General features: G+C 35.3%; 1 protein-coding gene and 1 long non-coding RNA gene across 3 annotated transcripts in view; one reads left to right on the top strand and one right to left on the bottom strand.

Annotated features, from left to right (window-relative positions):
• Positions 1-17,747, bottom strand: part of Fbxl17 (F-box and leucine rich repeat protein 17) — a 481,585-nt gene that overhangs the window by 229,040 nt on the left and 234,798 nt on the right. The gene's annotated exons all lie outside the window — the stretch shown is intronic.
• LOC141424156 (uncharacterized) lies at positions 525-8,481 on the top strand. The gene is made up of 3 exons (XR_012449077.1): positions 525-599; positions 1,589-1,700; positions 5,418-8,481. It is a non-coding gene; the product is annotated as an uncharacterized lncRNA (long non-coding RNA).

Below are 17,747 nucleotides of genomic sequence, written 5' to 3'. Positions count from 1 at the left end.
AAATGCTTGCAAGTTAAATACATAGCACTGTGCAACCAGTATGTGCAGGAAATTTCTACCTATCACTCATTCCACCTCTCACCAATATCAATAATGAATACTGAAACTATTCCTAAACTCTGTTCTGCTCATTCACATGGACAATATTTAGAAATTCCTCCTTTACATATAAAAATGTGTCTGTGATTCAGTAACGCAAAGAGCAATTGTGTTTCTACAGTTTAACAGCAGAAAAGTCTTTTTGTAATTGAAAAATTACTTTCAAAGTCTGCAAAAGATGCTCATATTCTGCTCTAAAAATGTTACTCTTCAAACCATTCCTAGGGACTAATTATTACAGAATTTACTATATAAGGAAACTTACAGAGGCTGAAGCAAAAATTAAAATAATTTAATTTTAAAAATTTTATATCAAAATTGACAGAAACAATGATGGAAAAGGCAGCTGAGTAACCATTAATGAAAACATACCAATTTAATGTTTACCTTGGCATGAGAATTTCTTATCAGAACATTTCAAAATTGTCAGGGAAGCAATGCTACCAATCATTATACTGAGGAAAAGAAAAATGAAACATTTGCTTCTCTGGCCAAATAAAGTAAGTAATATATTTCACTTTTCTATTTTATATACAAGTGAGTCCTTTTTTACAAAAAAGTAAATGTTGGCCAGGCATGGGACACACATACCTGCAATCTCAGAACTGGGGAAGTAGAAAGAGGAGGACTGTAAGCTTGAGGTCAGTCTGGGCAAAGTTATTGATAGTCAGTTTCAAAAACAAGCAAAACAATTTACAACATTCATGTAAATTCTAAGCATGTGGGCTGGTGGAGTGGCTCAAGTGTTAGAGCGCCTGCCTAGCAAGCATGAGGCCCTGAGTTCACATCCCAGTGCCACCAACAAAGAAATCAAGTCACAAAAAAATCATAATATGTGATATGTTTACATGTGAGTGGGTTATATATTTTTCTTCCCACTGCTGGTATTTTCAATGTGTACGCCAGAAGCCTGCTTTTCAGGATCTCAAAGCAAATTTTATAAATACCATCAGATGGCAGAATCTGCTTCCCTAGAATATGAAGATGAAAAACTGAGAACAGAAATACAGGAAAGTCAGATGCTTTCTTCTCTAGAATGTGACACTTATTTAACCTCCACCACGCTGTTCAGAATAAGGAGAAAGAATGACATTTATGCCCATTATGTGGGGAAATTCAAGCTGCATAAAATTTAAATAAATTATTTAGTAAACTATTAAAGAAACTGGAGAACAGACATCTCCTCAATCCTAACCCTGTATCTTATATAGGGTAGATAAACTGAGTGTCTAGTTAAATTAATAAAATGCTATCTAGCATCTGTCTTAATAATTTCTTGATAATTGTGATAACTTTTCTGTTACTTCAGTGAGTCTTAACAATATTTGTTATGTTAGGAATGTTTGATGAGTTAGGAATCTATTTGGTATAATTTAGCACTGTTATTATTAGGCTAGAGGTAATAAATAGCAGATGTAGCTGCACTTTATTCACAATAAGAACAGATGTGATGGTAAATGGCATTATTCATAGAATTTTCACCTTTTAGGTCAGATGCCAGAACAAAATGACAAAACTCAATTGCTTGAAAAGAACTCGGGGATTTTATGAAGAGAACCATCTTCTTAGAAATAAGAAAAACTGAAAAATCAACTTCTTAGGTAAAATCAATGCCAGACATTGACATACTTTCTATGCCAAAACATAACTTCCAAAAGTACAGATAACATTGTTTTTCAAAAATTTAAAATTGTAAAGAACTGAAACTGCTCTAAATCTGTTTAAACAGCATGATTACCGTATCAGTATAGTTGTCTTCCTAGATAAAGACTTCGTGTTTTAAAAATGGTTATGCTTGTTTGGAATTCCATGAAATTAAGGAGTCCAAAAGAATGAATGATTACTGGAACACAAAATATTCTATCTGATTTCGTTCATAAATGCTAGTTATCCTTTGCATATTCACTGAAGCAACAATTTATTTAGGAATGAAGAATCTACACGTGAAGTATGAACTAAATGATTTTTCTGCTTAGTAAGAAAACATTAATTCATTATCAATAACACTGATCCTGTGCAGATAGGAAATATCATGTTTTCTCAGATATGAACAGAAAAAGCTCTTTAGTTTAGGTGGCCACCCACGTAGTGTTACAAGGCCCATTTTCTCCAGGATATCTTTTTGGCTATTCAAAATTAACATTAAACATGGAAATACCCCAAAAGATCACTGGAAAATGTGTTTATGATAAACTAAAGTGAAAGAAAATGGCAGAAAGTAAGGGAAAATGAAGTAGGGGACAGAAGAGAACATCAAATTTTTATGTCCAGATTAGGATGTTGGTAGTAATTTCCAGAAGAATTTGACATTAAGCAGACAAAAATAGCAGATTGGCTTTTCTAATTTGGGGGATGTAGGGTGCAGGGAACAAATGTGCCTGGAAGGAAAGGGATCAGGAAGCAGCTGTCTGAACAGCCAGAGGATAGTATGAAATTCTGGGTTAGAAAGGGCCAGTGTCACAACAATGACTGACAGGCCAAAAGAAGCATATGAAACACAATCATTGTGCTTTAAGTTTTGTACTGGAAATTAGAGTACATAGTACAGGAGAAGGAAAGCAGCCTACAGTCTGTTAATGAATGGAGTAGAGGAGTGGTATAGATTTAAAAGCACTTCTAAGGTATATTTAGCTAGTCCACTGACAACTACTATGAAATATATACATATATATACCTGTATATATGCCTGTATATGAGTAATAATTTGGATAAAATCCTACCACTAAGAAAGTCAGACAAAGCTTTAAGATTCTAGTTTTTAACAAAAGAACTAAGCAACTCACATTTGTATGACTACATCTTTTTATAGATATTCAGGTCTCACATTAAAGACTATACATTCCCTGACTAGCATCTCTCTTCCTATCACATCAAAACAGTATAATTCCCTTAATAATAATCTGTAATGTCAATAGGATTCTTATGTATCCATCTATGATGCTAGAACGTACGTCCTATGAGAGCAGGAAACTTAGATATCTTACTACTAGTTCTCCTAAAATAATTGAATGAACAAAGGGACAAGTATATAGTCAGATGAAAACATGGGGACTTCAATAGACCTTTAATAAATATTTGATGAGTACTTGTATCCTGAAAAGACCAGAAATTTAATCCACTTGACTATAAACTAGACATGATTTTCTTACCTATAAAAATTCATGAATTAGAGAGATTTTTTTTAATAGAGACTTTGATCTTTGAGTATTCACCTCCTGTCAACTTTTTGAGATAACCTGCCACAGAAACAAGTATTGATTTTTACATACCTTAAATGGAATGCTGGCAATCTTTTCAAACTGAAGAAAACACTGCACTTTATTTTTTAATATGGAAGGAGTAAAGCACTTTAAACATAAATATCTCTTCGGTAAGAACTACATGGCTACTACATAGCATATATAGAGTAGATGGCCATTTACTTAACCTGAAAATACTTTACTCAAGGAAATCCTAAGAGTAGCACCAGATCAGAACAGAGTCATCAATATCTTCCTGTTACTTCTAATGATTCCAGTACCAAAATTAACAGCCTCATTAGAATAACATTTCCCAGTGGGAATCAAACAAGGTATGTCCATGCCCAACCTAAATCATATATGAGCTATTATTAAAACAAACACAGAAACAAAAAAAACAACCCAAAGTCCTGAACTTTAATATAGTTGACTAGTGTTCAAATTAAGCCAAGCAAAACTAAAATATAAACTAGTTTACTATGTAATAAGTAAATATTAATATATTTATTTGTTACTTTTGGCACATAGAACATTGTAGAAGAGGAAAAATTTTACAGCAACCCTCTTAGGTTATTTTTGGGATGGGCCTGAGAATTAAATTGACCTAAGAAGATATTTTTGGGCTGGGCCTGAGGATTAAATTGACCTAAGACAGATCAAAAGGAGAAAAGCGTAAGTTTGATGTGACGCACAAGTTCTCACAAGGCAATGAAAATTGAAAGATGTAGTTAGAATTGAACGCTTATATATTGGATTTTAGACAAAATTATTGGACAAAGAGTAATAAATTATAAAACATGTGACAAGGCAAAGAGGCTTGTTCCAAGACAGTTAATTACTTGAAGAAGTCACTAGGAAAATAAGGGTCAGTTTGACAACATTTAAACAGATTTCCCTTGACCTCAACTTCCCATCCTTGGTGATACATTCCTCCTGATTTATAAGGAGGGCATTTTTTGTATGTGGTGTTCAGCTCCTGCTTCTAAGAAACCAAAAGGAGGTCAGATTGATCCTGTTGCACCTGCAGTTTCTCAAGTGCCCTAACCATAAAATAGTTAATTTGCGAGATTGGTATGTTTTAGGGTGACAAGTTCTAAACTCCACCATCTTTCACCCTCCTAGCTGATATTCTGCTAATCAAATATCCCCAAGCCTATAATGATTTGATGTAATAACCATATGAATTTTCTTGAACATCTTACAAAGATTAGATTATATCTAGCATGAATTTATTGGTCCATATTTCAATATGGTTTTAGTGTAGTTTTTAGGATTGTTCATCTGGTGATATTCTATATGAGAGATTAAAGTATCCTAATTATCTCAATGACCTAAGCATTTCAGATATCAGAGATTTATACCATGATTTTTATATCTGTATTTATAGTTAGCATTCTAAATGCAATTATTTAAGGAAAAATTGATTATTTACAATTGAAGCATTAGTTACACAGCATAATTAAAAATTTTTAAAGTATCTTAGATTTTTGGGCCTTATTTCTTTAGCAAGGAAACATTTCATTCAATGAAATTGTATTTCTGAAACATTAGAAATTTTCATGGTGAAAAACTTTAAGCAACTGAAAAGTAGAGTATAAATAGTTTTTTTGTAAATAGTATAAAGTTCTTGTATGTATTACTCAGGTGAACAATTGATTTATGACTAATGACCTACTTCTCTCTACATCAAATTGTTTTTAAGCAAATTCCAAGAATTTTTTTTTTTACATTTGTAAGCATTTCTGTATGTATTTCTAAAAGATTCTAAGATTTCAAATATTTCCATAATACAGGTTCTTCATCATTTTATTTAATGTTTTATATACTATTAAATTCTGGTTTTATAACAAAATGTTTTAGAAGGACTCCTAAGAAGCTTCTCTGGATAATCTACAATATCAAACAGGATCAAGTTTCTAATACCCACATATTCCTGACTTTTTCAGGTACTTTCTGGCAGGTTCTAACTATGAAATTTTAATTCTGCTTTCAAGAATGAAAATTAGAAAGATGAGTTATAATGTCACAGTTTTAATCAATCTCAATTGTTTAATTTTCCTTCCTTTTTTTGCTTTCAAGGGGGAACAGCTCATAAGAAAATCGATTCATTCTTGGAATTGAGATGTACTAAAGCAAATTTAGACATTTCACTACAAATACAGATGGAGCTGTAAACATAAAAAATCAGAACATCAGAACTTCCACAGCAAAATTCTGTGATTACCACAGCTTTCTTAGAGAAGACATTTTGAAGAGAGAAACACAGTGAATGTCTGCACTGCTCTCTAGTTTAAGAGTTTGTTCTTCAAGTCTTTTGATCTGAATTTTGGAGCGCTACCAAATAAAAGCATAGAGCCATGCCATTTTTACATCAACCTCTTGTTTCTGGGCATACTTGGAGAAGAGGCATTCAAGAACCTCTTCAGAACTATGCTTTCAAAGTTTAATTATGAATGGAATAGCATAGCAGGAAGACAGAGAAATTCAATATGTGTACATAGACCTCTGTCCACGAGCCAAGATTTTACTTCCAAAGGGACACAGGGCCTTGTCTTTGAACAATGCCATGGTTAGCTCATCATACTGACACAGGGCTTGTGCCAGGACATTTAAGCCACTTTCAGTGTTCATTATTCCCTGATACTTGCCAAAGACCAAACTGAACCCATTCAGCACAAAGTTAGCACTGGGCCCAATCAAAGGAGGTCAAGAAAAACATGAACAAGTGTTTTGTTGGCAGAATCCAGCTGCTGGCATTGACTATTAATGTACGGTTCTCAGCTAATTCCTCTCATTTAGAAAATGGCTTTTTTACTAAATTGAGTTACCTCTCTGCTATATTTCAACATTAGCTAATAAAAAAGAGGAGGTCATTTAATAATATACCTTGTGATAATTTTCCAAGCAATCTTCTCCCATGCTTTTCAATAGTGTATGGACTGGAGGAGAAGTACTAGACAAAAAGCATCAACTTTTAATTAAAATCTATATTAATCTGCGGCTTTTATTTAAACTAACAAAAAATTTCAAAGGCACTAAAAATACAGAATTGAATTATTCAAGGAACGCAACTACTTTGCAAAAAAATTCGAAACAGACATTGCAGAATCAAGCGACTCTTAAGAAAGTGGTACATCTGACAGAGATCTGTGTGAAAGGGCTTGTGGGTTCCCAGGCCACTGCACTCCAAGGCTAGGGCACTCAGCACAGCACAGACTGTAAGTAGCTGGAGATCAAGTGAGAGGAGCTGAATAGGTTTCAGCAGTTTGTACTCTGCCTCAAGGAAGGAGAATTAAATATAGCTGTTTTATTTATTTTTTTCCTTTGAGGGATGGCCATTACAAACCAGTGTTTCTGTTATCAAAGAGTGAGTGAGGTTCATGGAATTGGAATGTGGAAAGATATGGTGGCATTAGAGATCCAGGTCCTCAAGCAAACTCAGAAGTGACGTGTACTATTTTTAATTACTAATCTTTTTAGCCCCAAATATGCTTTTGTCTCAAATTATAAAAATAAGTTATTACAAATTTTAATTTCATTTTACTAAAAATAGGTCTATTTCTCCTATTTTTAGAATTGAGGATACAAAAGCAGGCTATGGTGAGAAAAGAAACAACTTTCCAAATCAAACAGATGGGACTCTTAATCTTGATTTCACCCTCACTGGGACCTTCTGCAAGTGGTTTAAATCTTTCTGAGCCACAGATTCCATATTTGTAAAAAGAAAATAATTCCTACATCATTGCTTGAATTTAACGTGTGTATGGGGAGAGTCTAGTGACTTCTCATTTCAGCTCAGTCCACTCTGGTGATCAAAAGGTTTCTAGACCACAGCAACTGTGTAACTTTTGGCCTCTCTAGTTTCATTCTTCTTTAAGTTCACCATTGCACAGTGTGTGCTGATATACCCCATTTGCTGCCAATAACATTTACTGTTTTAAACATAAAGCACATTTGAGAGATTAAAGACATACATTGACCAGTAGGAAAAGGTAAAGTTATAAAACTACAAAGACAACTGGGGGTGGGAGGGAAGATATCTGCCTTCAGAATTACTATTTTGCAAATATGTATAGCATCTTGTGACGCTATATGACTATTTTATTTTTCTGTTTCTAAAGTTTTTTTTTTTTTTTAATGTAAGCCAGTAAATCTGTTCTTACTTTGCTTAAAACCATCAGCCATTAATTCACTTGGGTAGGATTTGGAAAGCAATCAGAGCAAAAGAGACCCATTTCATCAGCTTTGCACAATTATGCAAAAGGTAACCTGTATTCAGTAACTCAGTTTCTAAAACTTCAGACAACTTCCTGCAGTTTATGGTTATGAACCTCAACCATTCCACTTTCCATTGTCAAAGAACTTTAAAATCCAAATATGATTTATTTGAAAATGCACAAAGTTGGGTCACTGCCTCTGTTTAAAAAGCAGTGTATTTGCTGCTGTTTAAATGATGTTTTGGTGGGTGGATCCTATCACTGATACCTTCAATTATGAACCTTTGGTACAAGACGCTGCCAATATAATTGAAGGAAAAATAAAACAGAGCACTGGTCAGCAGGCTAGTGATAACCAAAAGTAAATAAATAGAGTGACAAAGTTAAATTTTAGCTTTCATGTCATGCCATGTATTTTATCAGGCAATTTTACTCTCGTAGCAAAATTTTTTATGTGTCAAATGTTCCAGGACAAAGGAGATATTTTCTCTTTCATTTACCACAAAGCTTATCTCTCTTTTACTTTGATGGAAGAGGTATTTTGGAAGCCACTATGGCTTTTATTGTACTTAAAAAGATAACAGGAGTCTTCTGCAGTTTTTATATTGACTGTATATATTTTATGTCTCAAAAAGTTTCCCTTCATTCAAACTTTCAGTCTCCAGCCAAGTCACTTTTATGCTTTTTGTTGATTTCCCCTTTTTAAACTTCTTTAGCAGCTATTTTTTTCTTTCATTTCACAAAGCCAATTGTGTCTTGTGGGCTTTCTCAAATTTCCTTCAATTTTATCTTCTCCTCCACCCCAAATGTTCATTTACATGTAATTGAATTTCTCGATGCTACTTTCACTAGAAAGATGACCTGCAGTTGAAATAAAGAAATTAATAAATCCTCTTATACTTCTCTTGAATTTACAGAACATCAAACTGGGCTACGGGTTCAAAACGTTCAATTAAATATACAATGTTGATTGAGTATCTCCTACTTCTGTGCATCATTGATAGGGAAGAAAAAAGCTTAAGAGCTTAAGATATGTCTCTGTCCTCCACGAAGATTCATATTTTAGTTGTAAGAGTAAGAATAAGACATGTTAGGTGCTGGTGGCTCACGCCTGTAATCCTAGCTACTCAGGGGGCAGAGATCAGAGGATTGTGATTCGAACCTAGCCCCAGGCAAATACTTTGCAAGTCCCATAACATAAAAGGGCTGGTGGACTGGGCAGAGTAGCTCAAGGTGCAGACCCTGAGTTTTAACACCAGTACCGCAAAACAAAAAACAAAAAACAAAACCAATAAGACATGTGAAAAAGTTAAAGAAAAAAAAGCAGACAAAGAGCAAAGGATTCAATCAATGCGTGCAATTGGTTATAACTCAGTGACAAAGCAAGCACAACATGGATAGCATATTGTGGTAACAATTTATACTAAAACCGACTGGAAGGATACATACTGAGAAATTTGGGAAGTAGAAAAAAATACCTTTTTGACACAATTCTGATGTTTGCTTTTTTTTTTTTTTTTTAATGGACGAACTTCTTACAGAGGGCAGACTGGAATGAATCCTGAACACTAGAGTGATGGGCCAGGTCAGCAGCACAGAAAGTGCAGAACAGGTGGAAGGAACATTGTTGGCATGTTTGAAAGGCTGTGATTGTGCCAACTTGGCTTATGAAGATGATTCAGGCAAAACTGTAGTAGAAAAGTCTGGCTATCGTGAACTGGCAAAGGCTTTGACATTCTGTTGTTATTATGCTATTAGACCTTGCATATGTTCTCAAAGATGCCTTAGCTACAAAGAAGGCAAAGGAGAAATCATAGATTTCCTTGGACACACACCCAAGTTATAAGTATAAATAGAAAAAAAATGTGGGAAAAGATTTTAAACCTCAGAAAAGAGAACCATGTCCAACTCTGAATTATCCACATATGTAGATTACCTGCTTCATTTTTTATCCTAGACAAATTATAAAATTCTTTCCAAAAGGAACAGGACAGTACACAAGCTTAGCTTTCAACTTTTCTGTTATTTCTAAAATTAACTAAAAGGAAGAGGAAGGAGGCAGGGGAAGGGGGAAGAAACGACCCAAACATTGTATGCACATATGAATAAAAGAAAAAAATAAAATTAACTAACAGTGGCAAAGATAGAAAAGAAACATAAAGCTTTATAAGACTATATTCTACAAGGAAAAAAGCTATTAAAGTAGAATCACTTAGTATCTCCTATTTATTTACTTAAATATGAATCAGAGAGAATACAAGGGAGGATAACACAAAAAGAACAAGAATAGTCTGATGCTCTAGCGTATTTCACATATTGTTTATTGGATCATCATCAGGAATTGAGGGATTTGTAATGATATTTTAAATTACAGGAAACTGAGGCTCATAAAAGTGAAGTGAATTACTCACAATAACTCAAGCAGTACGTGATAAGCTGGGACGAAAAGCCAGTTCTAACTTTAGGGTTCTTTCTTCTATTTCTTAACTAACAACTCCACTGCATTATGTAGCAGAGGAAAACCGAGGGTGTTTAACAAGCAAGTAGAACAGCTTTCCAGTTCTTCTAAACATGCAACTTAAGGAAATAAAATCTAAAGGACAAGCAATTACAAGTACTGGAGAGACTATAGGGAAACTGAGACCCATACATACCTATATATACATACATACGTAATACATACTGAGATCCATACACATCCTGTAGGGATGTAAAATGTCACAATGGCTTTGGAAAGGAATCTGAGAGTTCTTTGCAATATTAAACATAAAGTTAAGCAAAGATTCCTGTGCAGCCTGATATCATTTCACTAGTCTCTTTTAAGGGAAAATTCATTCCTTTCATTCCATAAACACTAGTTAATAAAACAAGAAGAATAAAAAAGACAAATTACAGAATTCAAAAACTGTCATTAAAAATACTTAATTTGATTAGAATATATGAGAGCAACAAGATACAAGGTAGTGTTGAAGGAACACATGACTCATGCACAATGTAAATACACCTCTTGCAAGTGACAAGGTCAGAATGAGTACCCATTCCTGAAGAGCTGACTTACGTAAGCCCTTCCCACCTCATCACTCTGCTCATCTCATTACTGTCCAGGTGTATTTCCAGTGAATGTGTGCATAAAACACCACTTATTTTAATTCCGTTTTTATTGTAATTGAATTAGTCATTTCCCATGTAACATTTTTTCTAACTATATTCTTCATTTTTCTAAAACTTGAGAATCTGTACTATGAAATGTAAATAACATTCTCTCTTTCATTTACTTCATACATGTGCTTATTCTTCATGAGAAGCATGGTGCAGAGGGAAGGGCAGAGCAATGGGGCTAGATTCACTGGTTGTAATTTTAGCATTATCACTTATCTATAACTCTATGAGGCCAAGGCAAGTCACTTGACCTCGTTTATATTTAGAGAAATAATAGTAACTTCTTTATAGACTTGTGTAAGAATTAAATGTAAAAATGTAAAGCACCTTGACATAATACAAGCACAGACTAAGGGTCAGATAACTCCTTAATAAAAACAGGAATTATTCAGAGTCTCCTACTTAATTTGCAGCTTGGACTAGAGGCACCCTTAACCAATATAGGGCATCTAGGCTGAAAGAGTACAGAGCAAGGATCTGGATTGATGCCTGTATTGCTTACACTATTCACCCCACTAAAACCACCCAAATCATCCTTTGCCCTTATGGAACAAGATCAGATAAAGAGGAGTGCTAAGTCTATAACCACAGAGAGAGAACCATATGCAATAAGATAATCCACTAGTAAATGAAAATTATTTTAATTTCCAACTTACTATCCCTTTCCATTCTGATTCTGGCTTCTAAGAGTCCTTTTCTAAGTATTCTTTCTCACACTAAAATCAGATGTGACTTTCAATCATTCATAGCTGTTCTACTTAGGAAAGACCACATGGAGTGGTAAAGAGCTAACAATTTTAAAGAAATTGATCTAGAATATTGAATATGTACTTTAAAAAAAACTACAATAAAATTTCATAATCCCTATAGTGATAAAACAGTAAATTCTCATTATATTCAGAATTCTGTTACCCAAATATTGCCTCCTCATCTAACACAGAATGATCTTACTTTTCTGAGTAGAAGGAAAGGGAAAAAACAATAGACCAGAAAAGTAATTTTTTCAGATCTAATTCAGGATCTGTAGCAGAACAATCTTTGGAAAGTACTTATTACCTTGAAACCACCATTCCTTACCTGCAGTGTGGAGGAGCATCACAAGGCTTGAGCATGTGCCATGGGTGGTCCTCTCTCTAGTTCCTACATCTGATTTAGCAGCAACTGCTATTGGCCCTCTTCTCAAAATACATAATGAATTTCACCCACTTCCCATAATCTCCACTCCTAACTCAAGTCCTTACCACCTTACCAGCATCATATATTATGCTACTATAACACCTCCTAGTTGGTTTCTCTGCTTCCGTCCCTCCACTGGTATAATCTATTAACTACATGTCAGCCTGGATGATTTTTTTTTTTTTTTTTTTTTTGGCACTACTGGGGCTTGAACCTTGCACTTGCTAGGCAAGCGCTCTACTACTTGAGCGGTGCCCCCAACCCTTTTTGCTTTAGTTATTGTTCAAATTGCATTTTGTGTTTCTGTCCAGATCTCAATCTTCCTACTTATGCTTCAGGTGTATGTAGCTAGGATGAAGGCATGGGCCATCACACCCAGCTTTTATTGGTTGAGATGGGGATCTCTTGTACTTTTTGTCCAGGCTGGCCTTTAGTTGCAATCTTCCTGATCTCTGCCTCCTGAGTAAGATCACAGGCATGAGCAACATTGCGTAGCTTGGATGATTCTTTCAAACTGTAAATGAGATCATGTTATTCTTCCACTCAAAACTTTACAAAGGCTTCCTATCATACTGAGAATAAAATCCAGACTAGTTCATATCACCTATGAAGCCCAACATAATCTGCCTGCAGGTCAGCTCCCAAACTTATTTGCTACCCCTCCTTCCTTCACTGACTTTGCTCTGGCTATACTTCCTTCCATTCTCTTGTCTCAAATATACCAATGTGTTGCTTCTTCAAGGACTTTATCTTGCTGTTTCCTCATTTATCTATATGGTTACCCAGTGCTCCTCCATGAGGGCCAGCCTCACCATCCTACAGAAAATTGCAAAGAACAGCCAGTAATCACATGCTCTACCCCTTACATCAACTTAACCTCTTTTTCTTACCACTACCTTGTGTAAAGAAAATTTTAAGTTGTTCTTTATACATCCCTCCTGCTGGAAGGTAGCTCCACAAATGCAGACTTTCTGTCTTATTCACCACTCTAATTCCAAATGCCAAGGACAGGGAGATCAGCAAGTATTTGTTGACTAAATGGAGAAACAATCAGATGAACTTCAATGAAAGTGCTTCCAAGAGGATTCCAAGATGGCGGCTAGAGGTAGGAAGCAGAAAGCGACCCTCCTATAGTGAAATCTTGGAGAGACGCTGGAGACACACTTTGCAGGCATAATCACCGAGAAAAGGCATAACTTTGACTCCTCCACATCTCTAGCCGGCGCAGAGAATCTCCACTTCACGTTAAACGGAGAACCGAGGAGGGCCCCCGGGGCCGCCAGTGGCCGGTGCCCATACGGCTTGGGAAGACGCGGACCAGCTTACTGTCGATTAGTACACTAACACTCCCTGTTTATACCTTTGAAACTCTCTTGTCTGATACCTTGTTCTGCTTTCTCCCTCTTGTCTGTATATTTGTTTTCCCCTTTTCTTTAACTTCTTGCTTTCCATCTCAGCTCACTCTTCCATTCTCAATATTACCATTGTTATTATTACAAGCTAGAAAATACTTAATTACACACAGTACAGGGACAGTAACAACACCAAGGACAATGACAGAAAGACAGAAAAAACAAGGAAACCAGTTTCCCCACAGCAAAAAATTAGTATAGGAACCAGAGGGGAATGAAGAGAACAGAAACTCAGAGCCAGACTCCAACAAAATGAAGATAAACTATGCCAAAGGACCCAATGAAGCCCACAAGAATAATTTAAAAGAAGACATACTACAAGTACTCAATGAGAATTTTATAGAGATGATACTGGATAGGGTCAACCAAAATGTACAGGAGACACTCAAGAAATTCCAAGACAATAAAAATAGAGAATTTGAAAAAGCAAAAGAAGAAATAAAGGAAACCATAGAAGCACTGTATAAACACCAAAGTGAAAGAGAGAACACAATGAATAAATGGATAAATGAACTCAGGACAAAAACAAACAACATTAAAGAAGAAAACAGACAGGATATAGAAAACCTCAGAAAAAAGAACGAAACAGAACTGCAAAACAAAACGGAAGGCCAATCCAGCAGAATAGAACAAACAGAAGACAGAATCTCAGAACTTGAAGATGAAATGGTAATTAAAGGAAAAACTGAAGAACTATTAATTAAATAACTCAAGACCTGTGAAAAGAAAATGCAAGAACTCACTGACTCCATCAAAAGACCAAACTTGAGAATCATGGGCATCAAAGAAGAAGAAGAGGTGCAAGCGAAGGGAATGCGTAATATATTCAACAAAATAATAACGGAAAATTTCCCAAATCTAGAGAAAGATATTCCCATACAAATGCAAGAGGCCTCCAGGACACCAAACAGACCAGATCAAAATAGAACTACTCCACGACATATCATCATTAAAACAACAAGTTCAGAAACTAAGGAAAGAATATTGAAGGCTGTAAGAGAGAAAAAACAAGTAACATACAAAGGTAAACCCATCAAAATCACAGCAGACTTCTCAACAGAAACATTAAAAGCAAGAAGAATGTGGGGTGAGATCTTCCGGGCACTGAATGAAAATAACTTCAACCCCAGGATACTCTACCCAGCAAAGCTATCATTCAAAATAGATGGAGCAATAAAAGTCTTCCATGATAAGCAGAAACTAAAACAATATGTGACCACAAAGCCACCATTACAAAAGATTCTGCAAGGGATCCTGCACACAAAAAGTGACACCCAACTTAACCATGAAAAGGCAGGCAGCACCAAACCATAGGATAAGAAAAAGCAAGACAGTAGAGAGTAACATCAAGTTAGGTACACACAATCAAACCTTCAAACAACTAAGATAACTAAATGGCAGGAATCACCACATACCTATCAGTACTAAAACTTAATGTTAATGGACTTAATTCACCCATCAAAAGACACCGTTTGACAAAATGGATTAAAAAAGAAGATCCAACAATTTGTTGCTTACAGGAGACTCATCTCACCGACAGAAATAAGCATATGCTTAGGATGAAAGGCTGGAAGAAGATTTACCAAGCCAATGGCCCCCGAAAACAAGCAGGAGTAGCAATACTTATCTCTGACAAAGTAGACTTCAAACCTACATTGATCAAACGAGATAAAGAAGGACATTCCATACTAATAAAAGGGGAAATAGACCAAAAGGAAATAATAATCATCAATCTGTACGCACCCAATTTCAACGCACCCAATTTCATCAAACATACCCTGAAAGACCTAAAAGCATATATAAACGCCAACACAGTGGTTGTGGGAGACTTTAATACTCCATTATCATCAATAGATAGGTCATCCAAACAAAAACTCAATAAAGAAATCCAAGATCTAAAATATGCAATAGATCAAGTGGACCTAGTAGATGTCTACAGAACATTTCATCCAACCTCTACACAATATACATTCTTCTCAGCAGCCCATGGAACCTTCTCCAAAATAGATCATATCCTAGGGCACAAAGCAAGCCTCAGCAAATATAAGAAAATAGAAATAATACCATGCATACTATCTGACCACAATGCAGTAAAAGTAGAACTCAACAATAAAAGTAAAGACAAAAAACATGCAAACAGCTGGAAACTAAATAACTCATTACTTAATGAAGAATGGATCGTCGGTGCAATAAAAGGGGAAATTAAAAAGTTCCTAGAAGTCAATGAAAATGAAAACACAACCTACCGGAACCTATGGGACACAGCTAAGGCAGTCTTGAGAGGAAAGTTTATAGCCATGAGTGCATATATTAAAAAGATTGAAAGATCCCAAATCAATGACCTAATGATACATCTCAAACTCCTAGAAAAACAAGAACAAGCAAATCCCAAAACAAAGAGAAGGAGAGAAATAATAAAAATAAGAGCTGAAATCAACGAAATAGAAACCAAAAAAACCATACAAAGAATTCATGAAACAAAAAGTTGGTTCTTTGAAAAAATAAACAAGATCGATAGACCCCTGGCAAACCAAACCTGAGGAGAGAAAAAACCCAAATTAGTAGAATTAGAAATGCAAAAGGGGAGATAACAACAAACACCATGGAAGTCCAGGAAATCATCATAGACTACTTTGAGAACCTATATTCCAATAAATTTGAAAATCTAAAAGAAATGGACAGATTTCTAGATACATATGACCATCCAAAACTGAACCAGGAGGAAATTAATCACCTGAATAGACCTATAACACAAAATGAAATTGAAGCAGCAATCAAGAGTCTCCCCAAAAAGAAAAGTCCAGTACCTGATGGATTCTCTGCTGAATTCTATCAGACCTTTAAAGAAGAACTGATACCAACCCTCCTTAAACTGTTCCATGAAATAGAAAGGGAAGGAAAACTGCCAAACACATTTTATGAAGCCAGTATTACACTTATCCCAAAACCAGGCAAAGACACCTCCAAAAAGGAGAACTATAGGCCAATCTCCTTAATGAACATTGATGCAAAAATCCTCAACAAAATAATGGCAAATCGAATTCAGCAACACATCAAAAAAGATTATTCACCACGACCAGGTAGGCTTCATCCCAGGGATGCAGGGGTGGTTCAACATACGAAAATCAATAAACGTAATAAACCACATTAACAGAAGCAAAGACAAAAACCACTTGATCATCTCAATAGATGCAGAAAAAGCCTTTGATAAGATCCAACATCATTTCATGATAAAAGCTCTAAGAAAACTAGGAATAGAAGGAAATTACCTCAACATTATTAAAGCTATATATGACAAACCTACAGCCAGCATTATACTTAACGGAGAAAAATTAAAACCATTCCCTCTAAAATCAGGAACCAGACAAGGATGCCCACTATCTCCACTCCTATTCAACATAGTACTGGAATTCCTAGCCAGAGCAATTAGGCAAGAAGAAGGAATAAAAGGAATACAAATAGGTAAAGAAACTGTCAAAATATCCCTATTTGCAGATGACATGATCCTATACCTTAAAGACCCAAAAAACTCTACTCAGAAGCTTCTAGACATCATCAATAGCTATAGCAAGGTAGCAGGATATAAAATCAACATAGAAAAATCATTAGCATTTCTATACACTAACAATGAGCAAACGGAAAAAGAATGTATGAAAACAATTCCATTTACAATAGCCTCAAACAAAATCAAATACCTAGGTGTAAACCTAACAAAAATGTGAAAGACCTCTACAAGGAAAACTATACACTTCTGAAGAAAGAGATTGAGGAAGACTATAAAAAGTGGAGAGATCTCCCATGCTCATGGATTGGTAGAATCAACATAGTAAAAATGTCGATACTCCCCAAAGTAATCTACATGTTTAATGCAATTCCCATCAAAATTCCAATGACATTCATTAAAGAGATTGAAAAATCTACTGTTAAATTTATATGGAAACACAAGAGGCCACGAATAGCCAAGGCAATACTCAGTCAAAAGAACAATGCTGGAGGTATCACAATACCTGACTTCAAACTATATTACAAAGCAATAACAATAAAAACAGCATGGTACTACTGGCACAAAAACAGACATGAAGACCAGTGGAACAGAATAGAGGATCCAGATATGAAGCCACACAACTATGAGCAACTTATCTTTGACAAAGGAGCTAAAAATATACGATGGAGAAATAGCAGCCTCTTCAACAAAAACTGCTGGGAAAACTGGTTAGCAGTCTGCAAAAAACTGAAACTAGATCCATGTATATCACCCTATACCAAGATTAACTCAAAATGGATCAAGGATCTTAATATCAGACCCCAAACTCTTAAGTTGATACAAGAAAGAGTAGGAAATACTCTGGAGTTAGTAGGTATAGGTAAGAACTTTCTCAATGAAACCCCAGCAGCACAGCAACTAAGAGATAGCATAGATAAATGGGACCTCATAAAACTAAAAA

Source organism: Castor canadensis, chromosome 6 (genome assembly GCF_047511655.1).
Source record: "Castor canadensis chromosome 6, mCasCan1.hap1v2, whole genome shotgun sequence".
In the NCBI taxonomy this organism is placed as follows: Eukaryota; Metazoa; Chordata; class Mammalia; order Rodentia; family Castoridae; genus Castor; species Castor canadensis.
This window is presented reverse-complemented; position numbering and strand designations above follow the sequence as displayed.